General features: G+C 40.8%; 1 long non-coding RNA gene across 1 annotated transcript in view; it reads right to left on the bottom strand.

Annotated features, from left to right (window-relative positions):
- Nucleotides 1–456: 456 nt before the first annotated feature.
- Nucleotides 457–22,266, bottom strand: part of LOC138366595 (uncharacterized) — a 184,104-nt gene continuing 162,294 nt past the window's right edge. Inside the window, exons 2-3 of the long non-coding RNA XR_011229170.1 lie at nt 4,129–4,232; nt 457–3,899 (exon numbers count right to left, since the gene is read on the bottom strand). This is a non-coding gene — a long non-coding RNA (uncharacterized lncRNA). The remainder of the gene's footprint in view (nt 3,900–4,128; nt 4,233–22,266) is intronic.

The following is a 22,266-nucleotide window of genomic DNA, read 5'->3' as shown; positions in this document are numbered from 1 at the left end:
CCATGTAGTGTCCCAGTGTACTGATGACGTGTCTGTATTCACAAAGTCGACGTAGGGCTGCTGTGATACAAGAACAGTCAGTCTACCCTTTTGTTTTACTTGCATTAGTGAGCTCACCCCTTGAAAGCCTCTACTAACTTGGGGCCGGATACCAGAACTTTCGTACCACCCGAAAAGAACCCGGTTGCGTCCCATTAGGGCCGTAACAGCAATAAATAATATTTGGTAAGATTTCACGAATTAGGTGGGAATTTTTTGTCCTTTGCCAACATTATTCATATATTCTTTTACAGGTTCAAGATCTAAAACGAGTTAAGAATTCGCATTTATCATGCCTTTATGGCATGGTTTGAAGAACAATCGGCAGACTTCTAAACACAGACAGTGAGTTTGAATGACAGAGTACTGTACATATATTAAGTTAGGAGAGACATATTGAGAGAACAAATACAAGCAGTGGTTGTATGTGTTTTATTATATAGTACACAATATTTAGGAAAAACAGATGCAGTATATTCAGTGGTAAATTAAATTGGTAAACTATAAATTAAGTAAATGTATTATAAACTAAAGCTTTTGTCAAAATGTGAACCCTGGGTTAGCACAGGGAGCAGACGAGAGTTATTTCATTGTATACCAATATTCAGGGCAGCCCCGTACTTTATATTTATGACCTTTATTTACTCCATCTATACTTGGCATGGCTTCAACTGATCCTCCTTTCCATCTCCCACATAACTCCATCCATACACACCAATTATGTACCACAGGAACTTAACCATTTGTGGACGTTAGGAATCACATGACAGTAAAGCGTCACATGACCATGCTCATGGATAAAATGGAGCTTGTCCTGCCTCAAATTATAATATAAATTTGAGCATATTACACACAAAACAATATTACACGTGTAATGATCATATTACAGTATTGGGAAAATGACTTGTATAGATATGTCTCCATGGCAACACAATGCAAACATTCCTTCCAATCAGCAGGTTAGGAAGTTACTGTACCAAACCAAATTTTTACTCTGTACATATTCCTAATGATAATTAAACTTTTAATGATTATATTCTTTATATGATAAGTGTTTATTAAAAAAAAATACTTGGGAATGCAAATTACAGAATCTGGATAACAATTTAAATTAGCTAAAAGGTGCAAGATGGCATCACCATTACAACTTCTTTGGGTTTAATTACATAAAACATTTAAGCTGGAGACTATACTCTCACAGATTTTAAAATCGTTTGAGATCAGCAATTCTATCGAGACATTTTATGTACACATTACAAATTCAGTCCTGGTTAGAGGCAATAGTTACAAAGTTCCCTCAGTTTCAACCACACAGATATAAACAAATTTAACACACTTCAACAATATGAACCTAGTGAATCATTAGGAAATTAAGATACCATACCTAATTTAGATTTCATAGAGAATACAGCTATACATAAGCATGTATATCTAACTTTAAGCTTCTGTACAGAAAACTTATTAACATTCAGAAATGTTCAGTCATAATACCCGCCACCAACTCTGTACAATACCCACCTTTCAGAACTTGGTTAAATTGCTCAGAATTCATTATTATTGTTCAGAAGTATTTCAATAATCTAAAACATTTGTAATATTGTCAGCATTCACAGGTCGGAATTTGCAAAACGGAATAAAGCTTATGTTTAATTTCCATCCTAACCCAGTTATGCTTCACTCACCCCTTATGTTTAGGTAGATAATTATCTTGTTAAATGTTACAATTTCTTTCCAGTAGAATACCTCATTTTTCTTGAGTAGATTTATGGGAAACAAAACAAAAGAAACATAGCAAGAATTCCTTCATGATCCACATGAATGTATTACAAATTGATACTACACTACAAGCACACTTTTCATATGATTTTAAAGTACCAGGTACTAAGAGTTTAAGTTAACAAAATCCAAATTCCATTTCAGTACAGTATATTCAGATCATCAATACAATCTGTCTCTGCTTTATCAAGTTTTATTTATATCTTCAAATACTAATGGGGCTTCTTTCCTGAATTTTCATGTGAGCTCTTGCATGAAATTTCTGTGTTAAGGTGTATGGCTGCCGAATATTGATACAGCTTCCTTCCTATATGAACGGTATCATTCATACTTAGGGACTTGTATAATCTCAGACCACTCGTGTGGCTTCTCATCCTTATGAAGTGTGTGTTGTATAATGCAATTTTTGTTAAAATGTCTTTGGACATTAAGCCTTGTAGTTTCTATTTTACATGAAGTCGCATATGTCTTGCAAGACTAAATTGGTATTTAAAGTTTTTGAAACATTCTGAACACTGATATAGTTTCAAGTCTGAATGAACTGTCCAGTGTGTTTCTAGATGAGATCTTTGAGAAAAGGATTTTGAACATTTTGAACACTGATACAGTTTTTCTCCTGTATGAATACGTACGTGTCTCTCTAGACATAACTGATATTTAAAGTTCATTGAACACTCTGGACACTTGTATGGTTTATCTTTTGAATGAACTGTCATATGCAATGTTAAATGTGAATTTCTGGAAAACACTTTCATGCACACCGAGCATTGGTATGGTTTCTCTCCTGAGTGAACTTTGATATTTTTGGCTATAGGACCTTTTATGTGAAGAAATTTAGACATTATCTTACTTGAATTAGTCTTTTTTTTTATTCAATTAGGTAGATTTATCTTAAGTCTTATAAATACTGATTAATGAACATCAACATTTCTCTGGAATGAATTAACATGAGTTAGATTAGATTTGTATATATTTGTTTAGGCACTGAACACTGATGCCATTAAGATACTACAGGTATGTCAATATTCCATTGGCATTCTTACTGAAAATATACTTTATTAGCATTTAGTGCAATAATATGCATGAAGTGTCCACATTTTATGAACTTTCACATACAAAGCAAACATTCCCTAATTAACATTATGCACAAAAAACAATAACTATTTTCAAACAAGCTGCCCCTGATTAATATGATTTTTTTTTTCAGTATTGTTTAAACTTTGAGCAATTTTAAAATGCTTGTGATTTCAATCCAGGACAAACTTTCATGCACTGTACCAAAACATATTTCTGCTAAGAGACAAGACATCAATTAAGAACAAGGATTCTTTTGTATAACTTTTATGTGCATTCCCAAATGAAATCTATGTGAAGAAGCATGGAAAAATAAATGGCATCTACACAATGTACATCATACTGTATAACTTATAAAATAAAGTTATTACACAAATGCTGAAGATATACAGGTTAGTTGTGTGCTTTCTTTAGTAATTACGTAATGCTTATCAATAAGATTCCAATGAAAATTACCACCGAATGATAATATAAATGCTACCTAGACCTTTCACTGTTACGTTACGTAGCCTGGAGCCATTGCACAGTACACATCAGTAGAGCAGTTACAACTGGCCGAGCTCTAGAACTGCACCAAGAATCAAATACATAATGACCTGAGGAACATAATACATGCACAAAGACATCAAACTTACTAATTGTTCATATAATATGCACACTACCTTAAGGGTCAGGTGAACATTAATGCACCAACTGTTCAGGACATGTACTGTACTTGTAAAGTGCTTCTGATAAACGGCAAGTCTTTAACTGCAGTAGGCACCAATGTTGTACAGGATCAAATACAGTTGTCGAGGTTGTGGAGTAGACAAACCTTAAAACAGTCGAGGACAACTTTAATGTTTCAAGTGTGACCCTGAACAAGTACAGCAATATTGATTTTGACACTTCAGGAATGTTTTAAGGTACTTGGTGCTGAAACACTTGTACGTGCTATATTTCTGTCAGCGACCTATGCGTCTGACTGGGTGCTGACACTATACGTGCACTTCTTTGTGTATGATGATGAACTGTAAAAAGAAAGTGAGAGTGATCAGGTGGATAAATATAAAACATTTTAAAAGCTTTAATTATCCTGCCACAGAAATTGTTAGACTATTAATATAGAAACTTTATAGTACAGTGCATAATGATTTTATTTAACATATATGATTAGACATTGCATGTGCAACTGATGGCATCCACAGCACCAATAAAGCAGCTACACTCAAAATTTGACAAACAGAGCAAATTATTTACCTGGTAAAAAGCTAAAATGCCAGTTTACATAAACTGCAAGATGTACATGCAAGGCAGCATGCGATACATCTCCCAAACCAGTCCACTGTTAAGAACCATATCTCCTGTGGAGAGGTATGAGGGGAGACAGTCTTTATAACACATTATCTGTTTATACAGAGGAGTTGTGTGGGGGGTGGGGGGAGGGCATTAATGTTTTTCTTGAAAGAAATCTGCAGTTGGCAACTGGGAGAGTTTGGTGACTAAGATTACTCCGCCCATCACAGTACATAGTACCTTTGACCTGGATATTGTTCAAGAATAATGTATAGTTGTAAGGCAAAACTGTATGAAGGAAAAGTGGACTTAATAGAGTTAAAGGATTTGTTGAATAGAGTGGTGAAGGATAAAGTATTAAGGGGCGAGTGATACAAGAGAGACAGACGCCATCTTGACCAGACGCCAGGAGGAACGGTGTCAACTGGTCTTTCCTTTACAGAGGGATTTTTTTTTTTTTTTTTGAGATATATACAAGAGTTGTTACATTCTTGTACAGCCACTAGTACGCGTAGCATTTCGGGCAAGTCCTTAATCCTATGGTCCCTGGAATACGATCCCCTGCCGCGAAGAATCGTTTTTTCATCCAAGTACACATTTTACTGTTGCGTTAAACAGAGGCTACAGTTAAGGAATTGCGCCCAGTAAATCCTCCCCGGCCAGGATACGAACCCATGACATAGCGCTCGCGGAACGCCAGGCGAGTGTCTTACCACTACACCACGGGGACTGATTTCTTCTGCCAGACTTTATATTCCACCGGGTTGTAATATATAGGATGTAAGACGGGGTAGAGTACATTGACGGGCTACTGAGTAGGTTACTTAGGGAGAGTTCAATTTTCCTAGTTATGTACAGTATATGTGTGTGTGTGTGTAATTACCTAAGTGTAATTACCTAAGTGTAGTTACAGGATGAGAGCTACGCTCGTGGTGTCCCGTCTTCCCAGCACTCTTTGTCATATAACGCTTTGAAACTACTGACGGTCTTGGCCTCCACCACCTTCTCACTTAACTTGTTCCAACCGTCTACCACTCTATTTGCGAAGGTGAATTTTCTTATATTTCTTCGGCATCTGTGTTTAGCTAGTTTAAATCTATGACCTCTTGTTCTTGAAATTCCAGGTCTCAGGAAGTCTTCCCTGTCGATTTTATCAATTCCTGTTACTATTTTGTACGTAGTGATCATATCACCTCTTTTTCTTCTGTCTTCTAGTTTTGGCATATTTAATGCTTCTAACCTCTCCTCGTAGCTCTTGCCCTTCAGTTCTGGGAGCCACTTAGTAGCATGTCTTTGCCCCTTTTCCAGTTTGTTGATGTGCTTCTTAAGATATGGGCACCACACAACAGCTGCATATTCTAGCTTTGGCCTAACAAAAGTCATGAACAATTTCTTTAGTATATCGCCATCCATGTATTTAAATGCAATTCTGAAGTTAGAAAGCATAGCATAGGCTCCTTGCACAATATTCTTTATGTGGTCCTCAGGTGATAGTTTTCTATCTAGAACCACTCCTAGATCTCTTTCTTTATCAGAATTCTTTAAAGATTTCTCACATAATATATAGGTTGTGTGGGGTCTATGTTCTCCTATTCCACATTCCATAACATGACATTTATTAACATTAAATTCCATTTGCCAAGTGGTGCTCCATATACTTATTTTGTCCAGGTCTTCTTGAAGGGCATGACAGTCATCTAAATTTCTTATCCTTCCTATTATCTTAGCATCATCAGCAAACATGTTCATATAATTCTGTATACCAACTGGTAGATCATTTATGTACACAATAAACATCACTGGTGCAAGAACTGAACCCTGTGGTACTCCACTTGTGACATTTCTCCATTCCGATACATTGCCTCTGATTACTGCCCTCATTTTTCTATCAGTCAGAAAATTTTTCATCCATGATAGAAGCTTACCTGTCACCCCTCCAATATTTTCCAGTTTCCAGAACAACCTCTTATGTGGAACTCTGTCGAAAGCCTTTTTTAGGTCCAGATAGATGCAGTCAACCCAACCATCTCTTTCCTGTAATATCTCTGTGGCCCGATCATAGAAACTGAGTAAATTCGATACACAGGATCTTCCAGATCGAAAACCATACTGTCTGTCTGATATTATATCATTTCTCTCTAGGTGTTCTACCCATTTAGTTTTGATTAGCTTTTCCAATACTTTCACTATTACACTTGTCAATGATACAGGTCTATAATTGAGGGGGTCTTCCCTGCTGCCACTTTTGTAGATTGGAACTATGTTAGCCTGTTTCCACATGTCTGCTACGATTCCTGTACACAGTGATGCCTGAAAGATCAGGTGAAGTGGAATGCTGAGCTCAGATGCACATTCTCTCAGAACCCATGGTGAAACGCCATCTGGGCCAGCTGCTTTGTTCCTCCCGAGCTCCTTTAGCATATTTTCCACTTCATCTCTAGACACCTCTATCCGCTCTATGTTGTTCTCTGGAATTCTTATTGTGTCTGGTTCTCTGAAGATTTCATTTTGTACAAACACACTTTGGAACTTTTCATTTAATGTTACACACATTTCCTTTTCATTTTCCGTGAATCTGTTTCCCATTTTCAACCTCTGGATATTATCCTTTACCTGCAATTTGTTGTTTATGAATTTGTAGAATAGGCCCGGTTCTGTTTTACATTTATCTGCTATCCCTTTTTCAAAATTTCTTTCTGCCTCTCTCCTTACTGCTGTATAATTGTTTCTCGCATCTTTGTATCGCTGGTATGTTTGGGGGTTTGGCCTCTTCCTATACTGATTCCATTTTTGTGTCTTTTGGTCTCTTGCCCTCTCACAATTTCTGTCGAACCAATCCTGTTTTCTGGTCCTGCATCTCTGTTTTGGTATGAATGTTTGTGTGCCTTCCTCGTATAGTTTTAAAAATTTGGCATACATTTCATTTACTTCCCTGCCTAGCAACAATTCTGTCCAATTACACTCATTAAAAAAATTTTGAAGTTCCCCATAGTTGCCTCTCTTTAAATCGAGTTTATCAACTGTTTCAATGTCCACATTTTCTTCTAGATGATATCTTAAAGCATATTTAATGTCTAACATGACGTGATCACTCTTTCCCAAGGGAGGAAGGTACTGGATGTCAAAAATCTCTTCTTCTTTGTGTGTGTGTGTGTGTGTGTGTGTGTGTGTAATTACCTAAGTGTAGTTCCAGGATGAGAGCTACGCTCGTGATGTCCCTTCTTCCCAGCACTCTTTGTCATATAATGCTTTGAAACTACTGACGGTCTTGGCCTCCACCACCTTCTCACCTAACTTGATCCAACCGTCTACCACTATGTTTGCGAAAGTGAATTTTCTTATATTTCTTCGACATCTTTGTTTAGCTAGTTTAAATCTATGACCTCTTGTTCTTGAACTTCCAGGTCTCAGGAAATCTTCCCTATCGATTTTATCAATTCCTGTTACTATTTTGTACGTAGTGATCATATCACCTCTTTTTCTTCTGTCTTCCAGTTTTGGCATATTTAATGCCTCTAACCTCTCCTCATAGCTCCTGCCCTTCAGTTCTGGGAGCCACTTAGTAGCATGTCTTTGCACCTTTTCCAGTTTGTTGATGTGCTTCTAAAGATATGGGCACCACACAACCGCTGCATATTCTAGCTTTGGCCTAACAAAAGTTGTGAACAATTTCTTTAGTATATCGCCATCCATGTATTTAAAAGCAATTCTGAAGTTAGAAAGCATGGCATAGGCTCCTCGCATAACGTTCTTTATGTGGTCCTCGGGTGATAGTTTTCTATCTAGAACCACCCCTAGATCTCTTTCTTTATCAGAATTCTTTAAAGATTTCTCATAATATATAGGTTGTGTGGGGTCTATGTTCTCCTATTCCACATTCCATAACATGGCATTTATTAACATTAAATTCCATTTGCCAAGTGTTGCTCCATATACTTATTTTGTCCAGGTCATCTTGAAGGGCATGACAATCATCTAAATTTCTTATCCTTCCTATTATCTTAGCATCATCAGCAAACATGTTCATATAATTCTGTATACCAACTGGTAGATCATTTATGTAGACAATAAACATCGCTGGTGCAAGAACTGAACCCTGTGGTACTTCACTTGTGACATTTCTCCAGTCCGATACATTGCCTCTGATTACTGCCCTCATTTTTCTATCAGTCATAAAATTTTTCATCCATGTTAGAAGCTTACCTGTCACCCCTCCAATATTTTCCAGTTTCCAGAACAACCTCTTATGTGGAACTCTGTCGAAAGCCTTTTTTAGGTCCAGATAGATGCAGTCAACCCAACCATCTCTTAATATCTGTGGCTCGATCATAGAATCTGAGTAAATTCGATACACAGGATCTTCCAGATCGAAAACCATACTGTCTGTCTGATATTATATCATTTCTCTCCAGGTGTTCTACCCATTTAGTTTTGATTAGTTTTTCCAGTACTTTCACTATTACACTTGTCAATGATACAGGTCTATAATTGAGGGGGTCTTCCCTACTGCCACTTTTGTAGATTGGAACTATGTTAGCCTGTTTCCACACGTCTGCTACGATTCCTGTACACAGGGATGCCTGAAAGATCAGGTGAAGTGGAATGCTGAGCTCAGATGCACATTCTCTCAGAACCCATGGTGAAACGCCATCTGGGCCAGCTGCTTTGTTCTTACCGAGCTCCTTTAGCATATTTTCCACTTCATCTCTAGACACCTCTATCCGCTCTATGTTGTTCTCTGGAATTCTTATTGTGTCTGGTTCTCTGAAGATTTCATTTTGTACAAACACACTTTGGAACTTTTCATTTAGTGTTTCACACATTTCCTTTTCATTTTCCGTGAATCTGCTTCCCATTTTCAACCTCTGGATATTATCCTTTACCTGCAATTTGTTGTTTATGAATTTGTAGAATAGGCCCGGTTCTGTTTTACATTTATCCGCTATCCCTTTTTCAAAATTTCTTTCTGCCTCTCTCCTTACTGCCGTATAGTTGTTTCTCGCATCTTTGTATCGCTGGTATGTTTGGGGTTTGACCTCTTCCTATACTGTACGGATTCCATTTTTGTGTCATTTGGTCTCTGGCCCTCTCAAAATTTCTGTTGAACTAATCCTGTTTTCTGGCCCTGCATCTCTGTTTTGGTATGAATGTTTGTGTGCCTTCCTTGTATATTTTGCAAAATTTGGCACACATTTCATTTACTTCCCTGCCTAGCAACAAGTCTGTCCAATTACACTCATTAAAATTTTTTTGAAGTTCCCCATAGTGACCTCTCCTTAAATCGAGTTTATCAACTTTTTCAATGTCCCCATTTTCTTTTAGATGATATCTTAAAGTATAATCAATGTCTAACAGGACGTAATCACTCTTTCCCAAGGGAGGAAGGTACTGGATGTCAAGTATCTCTTCTTCTTTCCTGGTGAATACTAGATCCAGTACTGATGGTACATCTCCTTCCCTCATTCTTGTGGCCTGCTTTATGTGTTGATACAAGAATGTCTCCAGAATGAAGTTCACAAATCTGCATGTCCAAAAGTCCTCTGTTCTTGCTTCATAGGCCTCCCAGTCTATTGCTTTAAAGTTGAAGTCACCCAGTATCAACAGTCGTACTTTATCTTTATCTGCTTGTACAATAATATCTCTCATGACCATTATGAGGCCCTCTCGTTTGTCATCCAGTTCTTCCTTTGTCCATGTGTTGCTTGCTGGTGGGCGTAGGCATTTAAAATTATCAGCTTGTCATTCCAATTCCAGATCTGCAATGCCATTATGTCAATATCTCGAGGGGTTTTCAAATATTAACTCTCTTACCTTCAGGTGTTTTTTCACCAGTACAGCCACTCCTCCTCCCTTCCTAGTTTTCCTGTCACGTCTCCAAACTGAATAGCCTCTTGGGAATATGACTTCATTTAATATATTTCCTTCAAGTTTCGTCACTGATAATGCGACAATATCTGGGACCCTAAGCTGAATTATATCTTGCAATTCCAAAGTTTTTAACCTCACTCCATCAATGTTGGTATATAAAATTTTCAAGAACCTGTTCCCTTTTCCTTTGCTTTTTACTCCCCCTTCCACTACTGATCTTGTTTCTTTGTTTTTATGTACCATTTCACAAGCTTTCCAGTCTCTGTCACTTTGTAGAAAAGAGAATTTCTGTCTTCTTCATTTCTATTCCCATTTAGACGTTTTGCCTCAATTAGGTTCATTTTCAGCTTTTCACTGTCTTCCTTGGAGAGGTCTTGTCTTATTGACCAAAGTTTGCTAACCTCATCACTCTGCAATTTCCTGGCCTTTCTAAGCACTTTCATCATGTTTTTCACTCCATTAAACATCACCCTTAAGGGCGGTTCTTGTCTTTCTCATATTTTCCTATTCTTCTAAAATCAGACATTTTCCCTTGAGCCTTCTCCTAAACCTACTATTTTCTCTATGATTTTCATCTCTTCTGCTGCTTGGTCCACCCTAGATGAAATTTCCTTCTCTAAACATCCAAAAATTATTATGGACTTACTTCTATCTGCAGTGTTTTGTACTAGTTTACTGTTGGTAACCAGTTCTTTCCTAATTGCTTGCCTAATTTCTGCTTCTTGTTGGTCATTTCTGGTTTTGACTTCTGAACACACTTCTTTGATAGTCAGTGATCTACCCGTTTTATTCACCATACTTGTACAAATAAACTGGTATGGTGCCCAAAGACCATCGTGGTAACCAGTAAACAACACCGTCGTCTGCACGGTGGCGTCGTGCAGACGACGCCACCGCCCTCACCAAAATGGCGGCTCCAAACCTTCTCTTGCTGTTTATACCCTCTATACACACGTTATATATAAGTATCTACATTTGTGTTCACCATAGCAAACCACTAAGCTGGTATGCTGAGTGCAGTCAATAAAAGGTGGCCACACACAGTCAAAAGACAACGCCACTTTCCTCCCTCCCACAGCATTACTCCTCCCTCCATGGCGCACAGCGCTAAATATCACCACAATCCTGCTATTATCAGAACCCTGGTCAGTTTTATCACAGTCAGGGGTCTTCTGTAATAATATCATCACTACATAATAGCATGAACAAGTATATTATGGCATTTGTAGGCGATGCTGTGGTCACAAGCTGAACAGCAGTGCTGTGAGCTCATGCTGCGTGCGTCAGGCTTGGTAGCTCACTCAATACTGAGGCCCCTAACACCCTGGGGTTTGACCCACGATTTTTAAAAAAAATGGCGTCTGTTTACAAGAGCCCTGATGAAGGTGTGGTGAACCCCGTGTATCCGCGGGCCGTTTAAATCTTGCGTAATACTCCAAAGCATCACATGATGTGATGCGCAATTTACTGCAAGTCGGTCAAAGCATCATATGATGCGATGCGCAATTGAAGGGTTAAACACCGAGCATGTTATGGGTTAAGAACCGTGAGTCCGTCAAGAGCGGGTTCAGTGACGAAAGGAGGATTGACAATAAAAGGGTCCCCTCGCTTGAGACGTTGGGTACTAAGTTCTACGGGTGCAAGAGCATGCCTCCTCAAACACCCGGGCGTCAAAACAAAAGAAGGTTGAAAGAATAATCAAAAGCAAAAGGTCGGCAGGAAATGACAATTTGATAGGAGAAGAGGGGGGAGAAAAGTTTAACACGAGGAAAAGGAAAAGGGGTCTGGCAAAATTGGTAAAGGCAGCAGCAGGAGCATAAGGCTGCAAAAGGACTGAGGACTGACCCATGGAGCATCACACTCTGGCAGCTGCCCACCAAGCTCCCTCACGGCGGCAACGGGCCAGACAGTGAGGGGTGTGTGGTGTGGTGTGGTGTGGTGTGGTGTGGTGTGGTGTGGTGTGTGTGTGTGTGTGTGTGTGTGTGTGTGTGGTGTGTGTTTGTATGTTTGTCTTATAAATATAAGACAGGCTTTAGGCATAGTATGTATTAGCTCTATCTAAAAATCCAACATTCTGTTTGTAACTCATCTTGTATGTATGTACGTTTACCTGAATAATCATTTTACTTTATTATTTATTTATAATCTACTACTTAAATTTTCCTTGGCACAACTAGAAGCCTCATCCCCTAGACAGTACAGTAAAAGAATATTAAGACCAGAGTTGTAGCCTAGGAATGTGGCCAACTTGGGACTGAATAATACAGGCCAGGCCATGCATTAATTAACATGAGTAATTTATAAAAGGCTGTGGCAGTGTATAGGGTATCAGACAGTCTCAGTTAGACACACGTGGAGAGTTTAGTGGAGAAGAACCTTGACACCAATATAACGTTGTGGCATCCACTACGACTCTCCACAAGCTAACAATGTAACCCTGCATTACTCCGACCACAACCTGCAAGATGTACATGCAAGGCAGCATGTGATATGCCTCCCGAGCCAGTCCACAATCTCACTCTAGGAGCTAGCAATGTAACCCTGCAATACTCATCCTATACCCTAACTAGCACACAAATGTGAACTACAAATCAGCCTTGTTAAGACATTCTAGATATTCAACAAGATAAAATTAATACAAGACTGAACCTAACTACAAATATCATCCAATATACATCACATGAGCAAATATAAATCTCTTAATTTACCTCAAGAATTTTCCCATAAGAAGTAATGTAAATTGAATTAAGCCATTCCACACAAAAATATTAACAAAAATATATTTTATCCAGAATACTACAATTTTTTTCAAACAAAAAACTAAGGAATAAATGTAAATTGTAAATAAAATGAACATTTAACTGTAATCTATTTTTATTGAGAATCCTTGTTGGCATATGGAAGATGGTGAGGAGGGGGGTGGGAAAAGAGGGGAAGTACTCACCTAGTTGTGCTTGCGGGGATTGAGCTTTGGCTATTTGGCCCCGCCTCTCGATTATCAATCAACTAACGTACAGATTCCTATTGAGCTCTATCAAATCTACATTTGAAACTGTGAATGGAGTCCACCTCCACCACATCACTGCCTAATGCATTCCATTTGTTAACTACTCTGACCTGAAAAAACTTTTATGTCTGTGGCTCATTTGGTACCAAGTTTCCACCTGTGTCCCTTTGTTTGTGTTCCACCCATGCTAAATAGTTTGTCTTTGTCCACCTGTCAATTTGGACAAGTGGATGAGCAGCTATTTGGGCAGGCAGTGTAGGTGGGCAGCTATTCAGGCGGGTGGTGTGGATGGGTGGCTAGTATGTACGTAAGTAATTATCAAAAGAAAAGATAATCAGAGGGCGCTAAATATCCCCAAGATCGCCAATACGAGAACAGAAATGCATAAGGCGAACGATATCAAAAGTATCCGAGTCACCAAGAATACTATCGAGGGACAAGCAACCGAAGGGTACGGTCAGAAAACAAGACACACCCTCGTCCCGGAAGTCAGGACATTCAACAAGGATATGCTCGACCGTAAGAGGGACAATGCATTTATGACAATAAGGAGCAGGGCGGCGCTCTATTCAGTGACCGTGAGTTAAGCGAGTATGGCCAATACGCGACCTCGCCAGAGTTGTTTCCCGTCGCCGGTTATGGTGGTAGGAGGACGGCCACAAAGACACACAACTCTTAGAAGTATGCAGTTTGTTACCAGTAACAGACGACCAACAAGCCTGCCAACGGGTAAGGATGGAGGAATGGATAACCGGGTAAAAGTCGGAATAAGGAATACCTTTACGAGATGGGACAAGAGCGGACAGGTTCCCTGGCGGCAGCATCCACACTCTCATTTAAAATGACACCAAATATGGGTGGGAACCCAACAAAACTCAACCGACTTAAATTTACTGTGAACAAGAAACTGCCAATGCTTGATCTCGACAACCACTGGATGAACCGGATTAAAGGAGCCGAGAGTCATGAGGGCACTACGAGAGTCAAAGACAACTACAAAGGAAGATTGACAACGAGAAAGCAGGAGACAAAGAGCAGAGAGAATAGCATAAAATTCCACTGTGAAGATGCTAGTCTCCGGAGGTAAACGACACATATAAGTGCCATCAGGAAAAACAACAGAGTAGCCTACACCGTCCGCAGACTTAGGCTTATCGGTGAAGATGGAAACGGAGCCCGAGTGTGAAGAAAAGTGCTCAAGGAAAAGGAGTTTCAGAACCGTAGGAGGGGTAAAAGCTTTAGTGATGCTGGTTAAGGAAGTACAAAACTGTGGAAGGGGGACTCTCCACGGGGGCAAAGAAGGAACAACACGAGAAGAAATATTAGAAATATGAACCGAAAGAGAATCCTGGAGGCGAGATAACCGGACAGAAAGAGGGAGGTAGTGAAGAGAAACAGGAACCACAGGAGGGGCAAAAATTACAGCACAACAGAGGCAAGAGGAAGGATGTTGTAAGGACCGTGCAAGATAGCGAAGACAGTAGCAATCACAGTGGTCCTGGAGAGATAGGAAGCCAGTGTCAACATACAAGCTGAAGATGGGAGTCAAACGAATGGCAATAGAACTGAGGCACAACCTAGTATGGTGCAAAGCATCAAGACAGCGAAGAGTAGAAGGAGAAGCAGACGAGTAAGCAGGGCAACCATAATCGAGTTTAGACAGGACGAGAGGAATGTAAAGCGAGGAGTGCGCGCCTATTCGCTCCTCAAGAAGTATGGGACAACACCTGAAGGAGGGTAAGAGCCTTAGAGCATTCAACTCGGAGGTAAGAGATATGAGGCGACCAAGACAAACGAGTGTCAAAAGTCTACCCCAAAAGCTCAGCGGAATCCTTGTACACAATGGGGTGACCATAAAGTGACAAAGAAGGACGAAGAACAACACACTTCCGAGTAAAAGTCATAGCACAAGTCTTAGATGTAGATAACCTGAAGCCATGATCGGTGGCCCAAGATGACACGGCATCAATCGCAAGTTGAAGCCGGCTTTGAAAGAGAGGCGAATCATCACCCCGACAGCAAAGGACAAGATCGTCAACATAGAGAGCGGAGAAGACGCCAGAAAAAAGAAAGGAAAGAAAACCACTGAGGGCAACCAGAAAAAAAGGAGTAGTGCTCAGAACACTACCTTGGGGCACACCTTCGTATTGCTGAAAAGAGGCAGAGAGAGCAGTACCAAGCCTCACCCGAAAGGAACGACGAGAGAGTGGAAGCTATGGAGAAAGAGTGGAGGAGGAGTGGAGAAGCTATGGAGAAGATTACCACGAAGGCCAAAAGAATGAAGTTGGGACAGAATATGATATTGCCAAGTGGTGTCGTAAGCCTTTTCCAGGTCAAAAAGGACGGCAACAACGGAGGTCTTCACAGCAAAAGCAGTACAAATATAGGCCTCTAAGTTCACCAGGACATCCATTGTGCTGTGGCACTTGCAGAAAACCAAATTGAGAGGGGGAGAGTTGGTGATAGTGCTTTAAGAACCACATCAGACGAAGGTTAACCATACGTTCAAAAGAGTTTGCAGACACAACTTGTGAGGGCAATAGGGCGAAAGTCCTTAAGGAAAGTCTCCAAAGACCATGGTTTGCGAACAGGGATGATAACGGCACCGAGCCAGTCCTCAGGGACTTACGATGACTCCCAGATCTGATTATACAGACTCGGTAAATACTGAGACGTGCACGGAGGGAGATGACGAAGCAACTCATAATGAATGCTATCGGAAACCGCCGCCGTAGAACTGCAGAGGGCCAGGGCAGACCAAAGTTGAGAGAGAGTGAGAGAGAGAGTGAGAGAGAGAGTGTGTGTGAGAGAGTGTGTGTGTGTGTGTGAGAGAATGTGAGAGAATGTGTGAGAGTGTGTGTGAGAGAGTGTGAGAGTGTGTGAGAGAGAGAGTGTGTGAGAGTGTGTGTGAGAGAGTGTGTGAGAGCGAGTGTGTGAGAGAGTGTGTGAGAGCGAGTGTGCGTGAGAGAGAGAGTGTGTGAGAGAGTGTGTGAAAGAGTGAGTGAGAGAGAGAGAGAGTGAGAGAGAGAGTATGAGAGAGAGTATGAGAGAGAGAGAGAGAGTATGAGAGAGAGAGAGAGTATGAGAGAGAGAGAATGAGAGAGAGAGTATGAGAGAGAGAGAGAGAGAGAGAGAGAGAGAGAGAGAGAGAGAGAGAGAGAGAGAGAGAGAGAGAGAGAGAGAGAGAGAGAGAGAGAGAGAGAGAGAGAGAGAGAGAGAGAGAAGGGATCGTTATAGGGAAGTCGGAGATGAGTGCAGAATTCATAAGGACGAGATTCAAGGACAGGTTTACGAAAAAGGAAAGTTTGAGGAAGATGAGAACCAGAGCTAACAGAAGAAAAGTGGGAACCCAGTTCGGTAGCGACCTGCAACGGATCCGCCACAAGAGTACCACGGAGGTGAAGGACCTGGGACACATCGGGAATGAACTTTCCCGCTATCTTGCGGATACGCTTCCAGATATGCGGCAGAGGAGTTTCTGTAATGTTGTGTTGGAGAAATAAGACGTCCAACATTCACGTTTAGATGTATAGATGGCCATACGGGCAACCGCCTTCCACAACAAAAGAAAAGAATAATGAGGATGGGGAAATGGTCACTGCCATGGAGGTCATCAAGAACTCGCCACATGAAATCCAAGTAAAGAGACGACGAGCAGAGACAAAGATCAAGACAGGAAAGGGTTCGAGTCTAAGAGTCCAAATGAGTGGGTTCACCAGAATTCATTAGAGACAGGGAAGAAGAGAGGATGAATGGTTCAACAAGGCAACTCCGGGTGTTTGTCAGAATATCACCTCAAAGGGTATGACGACAATTGAAATCACCTAACAGGAGCACAGGCTCCGGCAAGGAGTCCAGTGGGTGTTTAAGATCGGGAAGAGAAAGCGGGACACTCAGGTTGAGATAAATGAAACAAACCATGTACCATTTCCTCACAAAGATACGGACAGCAAAACAATGGAGAGGCGATGGAAAAAGTAAGAAGACACAGGGAACATCAGAGCGAATCGAGAGAGCAGTAGAGTTAGGAGCCGGGAAAAAGGAATAGCCACGGAAGCGACCAGGACAAGCACCAAGCATTGGCTCCTGGAGACAGACACAAAAGGGCGAAAACCATGAAATCAGAAGTTGGCGTTCAAGGAAATTGGCATAATAACCATGAATGTTCCATTGAAGAATAGACATCGACAAGAAGAGAAAGGACAGCAAAAGAGAACGAAGAACCAAAGGTGAAAAGGGAACACAGCACGTTAAAAAAGTGCAGGATCAGAGTCAGGGTCAGGGTCAGCGAAGTCAAGGTTAGGGGGCATGGGTAAACTGAGTAAAATAGGAGGAAAGGGAGCTGGAGGACCGACCAGGGGCGGACGAGCAGGGCCTGGAGGGGTAAGAGGGGGGGACAACCGAGGGTCAAGGACCGCAGCAAGAGGGGCAGAAACCAGGGAGTGCACCTCAGCAAGGGCAGCAATCGAGAGGGAAGCGAGTTCCAAAGAGACCTCCATAGCAGGAACAGGGGGGGGGGGGGTAACCACCGAAACGGGAGGGGATGGAGTGCGAGAGTCAGAGGTAGGGGGCGAGGAAGAAAGCAAAGCCTTCTGTTGGATTTTTGGGGCTTGACTCATATATTCAATTATTTGATTACAGTATTGTATTTAAATAAATCGAAGGACCACCCACTTTTGAGAAAAGAGGGAAAACGAGTAAAAGTGATCATTAGAATGACACTAGAGAACCAGTGTCTATGGATATTAATTAAATGAATAATCACTTGAAAACAATGAATAGACTATATTATTAATTAATTAAAGTCAAAGCCTCAAATATCAACATTGGGGGGGGTATTTCTATTAGTTCATATATATCTAGGAACCAGTGTGGTTCGTCACTAGTTCATTGTTGAGTTAGTAACATAGTACTGTAACCCCGCGATTATCCGGGATTCGAGCATCCGGAAAACGCCCTTATACGGCCAAAATCATGATCGGATAAAGTTATCACAATATCCGGCCAAAATGGCCACAGGAACCGGATAAAAGTTGGTTTGGCCGGATGAAAATTCGGCCATACCGTATTAATCCCGTCTGTGGCTCTAGACGCATGGTGGAGGGGGTGGGGTGGGTGGGTGGTGTCGGGAGGGTGGGAGGGGAGCGTCGCGAGGGACCACCTGGGTACAAGAATAACCATTAATTTTAGAGCAATTAATCATAGCCAAAAACAAATGAAATAAGTACTAGTAATTATGTAATAACAAATAAATAAGTTTCCTAAAAGCAATGTGCACAGGCTGAAGTTTCCTTAAAAAATATTGAGTTTTTCCTCCTGGCGGCCTACGTAACGTGCTATAGCTGCCCCACCCCAAGTGGACCCGTCCAACACTGGTCAACCCATGTGCGTCTGTCCCTCGTGTTATACACAGTGGTGCACCATTAGTGAAATATTTTTTTAAATAACTTCTTTATTTTCATAGTAACTTTGAACATTTTTGGCCAAGACTATGTCTGGTAGCAGCATCAATCGTTCTGGAGATGTTAAGAGGAAGAAAGTTGTCCTAATAATTAAAGACAAGTTACTGTTATACACTTCATCCAGTGCGGCGTCACAGTGCTGCGCCATTAGTGAAATATTTTTTTAAATAACTTATATTTTCATAGTAACTTTTAAACATTTTTGGCTAAGACTATGTCTGGTAGCAGCATCAACCGTTCTGGAGGTGTTAAGAGGAAGAAGGTTGTCCTAGACAAGTTACGTGTTGTTCAACCATTGAGGCGTCACAGGCAGCCAAGCGCCTTCAACAAGTGAGGAATCACAGGCAAGCCAAATGCCTTCAACAAATGAACAAATCCACAAGGGCCGTGACGAGGATTCGAACCTGCGTCCGGGAACATCCCAGACACTGCCTTAATCGACTGAGCTAAGACAGGGTGAAAATTTTGATGCATCACGTTAGTGTGATCTCTGTGTGTGATGCCTTCAACAAGTGAGGCTTCACAGGCAAGTGAGGCGCAAGCAAGCGCCTTTAACAAGTGATGCGCAAGCAAGCGCCTTTAACAAGTAAGGCGAAGCAAGCGCCTTTAACAAGTAAGACACAAGCAAGCGCCTTTAACAAGTGAGGCGTCACAGGCAAGCCAAGTGCCTTCAACAAGTGAGGCGCATGCAAGCGCCTTCAACAAGTGAAGCCTCACAGGCAACCCAAATGCCTTCAACCAGTGAGGATTCAGCAGCTGGCAGTCAAAATTAACTTTGCTTAATTAACTGTACAGTAATTTTAAGTGTTAATTTTAGTGTTGTGTTAGTATAGGTTACGTAAATTGTTAAGAATTCTTAACTTCAAGATGTGTGGCATCAATCAAGAAGACGAACACCAACAAGGTAAGTTGAGGTTTCTAGTAGAATATTTAATAATTATATGTGGCAAGGCAATTCAAATTATGTTGTTTGTAGTATAAAAATACTAGTTGGAAGTGGTTAGTTTTGGACTCGTAGGTGAAAAGTACCATTATCCGAAAAATGTGATAATCCGGCTGGGGGTCCTTCCCATATGGTCTGGATGATCGAGTGGAGACAGTAAATCTAAACTACAATAGATTCAAAGATATGATAACTCAAATTATGAATATTAAAGATTATGAATTATTGAGCAACAGTAGGAGCAAACACATTAATTACCAAATCATAATTTCTGGCAATAAATTATTCACTGTAAAGATCCTATATATATTATATGGAAATCAGTAATAATCTTAGATAAATTTGTACGAAATAAATGTCTTATCTGTAAGACGATTTCTGTAACGCCATTTCGTCATTCGTCCTCGTGGTCACAGGATCCCAATAAAGAAAGAACCTGAGGTGAATATCACGAATGAAGAGAAACAAATTGTCGACTCCTCGTATACACGCTGAAATCAGAGAAATTTAAGTAGCATAAATATTAGGCTACGAATTACTTCAAATATTCATGAAAACTGGGAGCCGGTCGGCCGAGCGGACAGCACGCTGGACTTGTGATCCTGTGGTCCTGGGTTCGATCCCAGGCGCCGGCGAGAAACAATGGGCAGAGTTTCTTTCACCCTATGCCCCTGTTACCTAGCAGTAAATAGGTACCTGGGTGTTAGTCAGCTGTCACGGGCTGCTTCCTGGGGGTGGAGGCCTGGTCGAGGACCGGGCCGCGGGGACACTAAAAAGCCCCGAAATCATCTCAAGATAACCTCAAGAAACTGAGAAAATGTGGAAAATCAACTAACGTTGTGTATTAGATATCCATGCTGTATAACGACAGACTACCCACAAATATACAATCTAGGATGATGCATCAAACGAGAATGGTATACTTAACATGAGCGTATCAAATACTAAGGTCTGCCGAAACCGCGTCAGCCAGTCCCAGGCGTCCACTGCTGTGTACGTGTAATTACGGGTCGTGGCTTCAATTGTTGACGTGTTATTAACTGGCGGGGCACTATAGAACACGTGAATAGGTAATTGTTGACAATTGAACGGGTATCAACGTAATTCTTGTCGATAAAAACTCCCCAGTCACTACCACGTGTCTCGCCACTCTTCACGCTAGGAATGCCTCGTGTACAATGGCATCTCCGCCTTCCCTCAACCCGTCTCTCGCATTCACCACAGAAATTATTAATCACGGATAATTCTTTTCCACGTAATTATTGATGTAATACGTTAATGAGAACTGGGCTGCAATTATAGGGACTTAAATATTATCATATTCTCGTTTAATGGTGTTAAACGAGAAATGGAGAAGATTTTTATTCTCTCCATAGCATTCGTACGTAACAGATAAAACTGCTACTTGATAATAATTTCAGTTAATAACTCTCGGTTTTAGATTATCGGGAGTCATATTATCCGTAGGTAATTATTACACGGAATACTGATAATTTTAGAGAACCACATTCAATTCTCTAACACATTGGTAATAAATGTGTCTGTCTAGACATTATCTGACGCAATTTTGCTACTCGATTTCATGAGAATTCTAGCACTAATACGCAGATGAAATGGTTAATTTATGTTGACACTACTGTTAGTGAAATTAATAAGTACTGTAATTAGTATATAATGATGATGTATTATAATACAATAGTAGTTTATTAGTTGGAAATTTCCAACACCTTCTAACCTGCTGGGGAGGTGGAAAGAGAGAAGCCAGGCTTACACTTCTGACTCAGAAAGACAGGCGTCCCAGCAACAATGTACAGTACAACCTCGATTCAACGTACCCCGATTCAACGAATCTCTGGCTAGTTCGCACACTTTTCAGGCCGAATTTACTCACCCGGTTCGACGAAGCGAGGGATGTTCGGATTTGCTTACATGTCCAGACAGAGTTCACAAACTGGTGGAAAACTTTCCCATTCTATAACAGATTACAATTAATAATTCTCTCATATGACAAGTTGGATCACACAAGTGGATCACACAAGTGGACCACACAAATGGACCACACATGTGGACCACAAGTGGTCCACAAGCTTACGATTTTGGGACAGAGTTCACAGAGTGGTGGAAAACTTTCTCATTCTATCACAGATTACACCTAATAATTCCTTCATAAGAAGTTGGATCACACAAGTGAACCATATGAACCAAACACCAGCCAAAATGGTCCACACAAACACCAGCCAGTGATCCACACAAGTGAACAACTGAGTTTCCATGATTTTCGTTCACTGATTTGGGGCACACGTATCTTTGTACATTAATTTAAAGGATGAAGCGTGATTACCTGTCTACATGTGATAAAATCTCCTTATAGACATTTTCTGTGATGAAACAAGATGAGTGAGGGTAGACAGATAAGAGAATACTATACTGTAAACCTCACTTTACAGTGAGGTTTCACTCACTTTCGTCTGTGTGTCGTCATAGTTCAGTGACCAATGACTTTTGAAAGTTTCATATTAATAAATAATTTCTAAAACCAGTGTTTTAATAGCTTTTTATTATCCTAATTAAACTAAACTAAGTAAAACCGAAAATATGCTGTAATATGATAGACATCTGCTCTTTGAGAAATTACTGTATGTTATTGGAACAACTCTAGCGTGAGTGGACGGGTCTAATCCCTGTACACACCATGCTTGTTTCATCCCTCCCTCCCTCCCCCTCCCCCTCTCTCTCTCTCCCCCCCCTCTCTCTCTCTCCCCCCCCCTCTCTCTCTCTCTCCCCCCCCCCCTCTCTCTCTCTCCCCCCCCTCTCTCTCTCTC

Source organism: Procambarus clarkii, chromosome 20 (assembly GCF_040958095.1).
Source record: "Procambarus clarkii isolate CNS0578487 chromosome 20, FALCON_Pclarkii_2.0, whole genome shotgun sequence".
NCBI classification, from domain to species: domain Eukaryota; kingdom Metazoa; phylum Arthropoda; class Malacostraca; order Decapoda; family Cambaridae; genus Procambarus; species Procambarus clarkii.
Note: the sequence above shows the minus strand (reverse complement) of the source record. Positions and strands in the feature narration are given on the sequence as shown.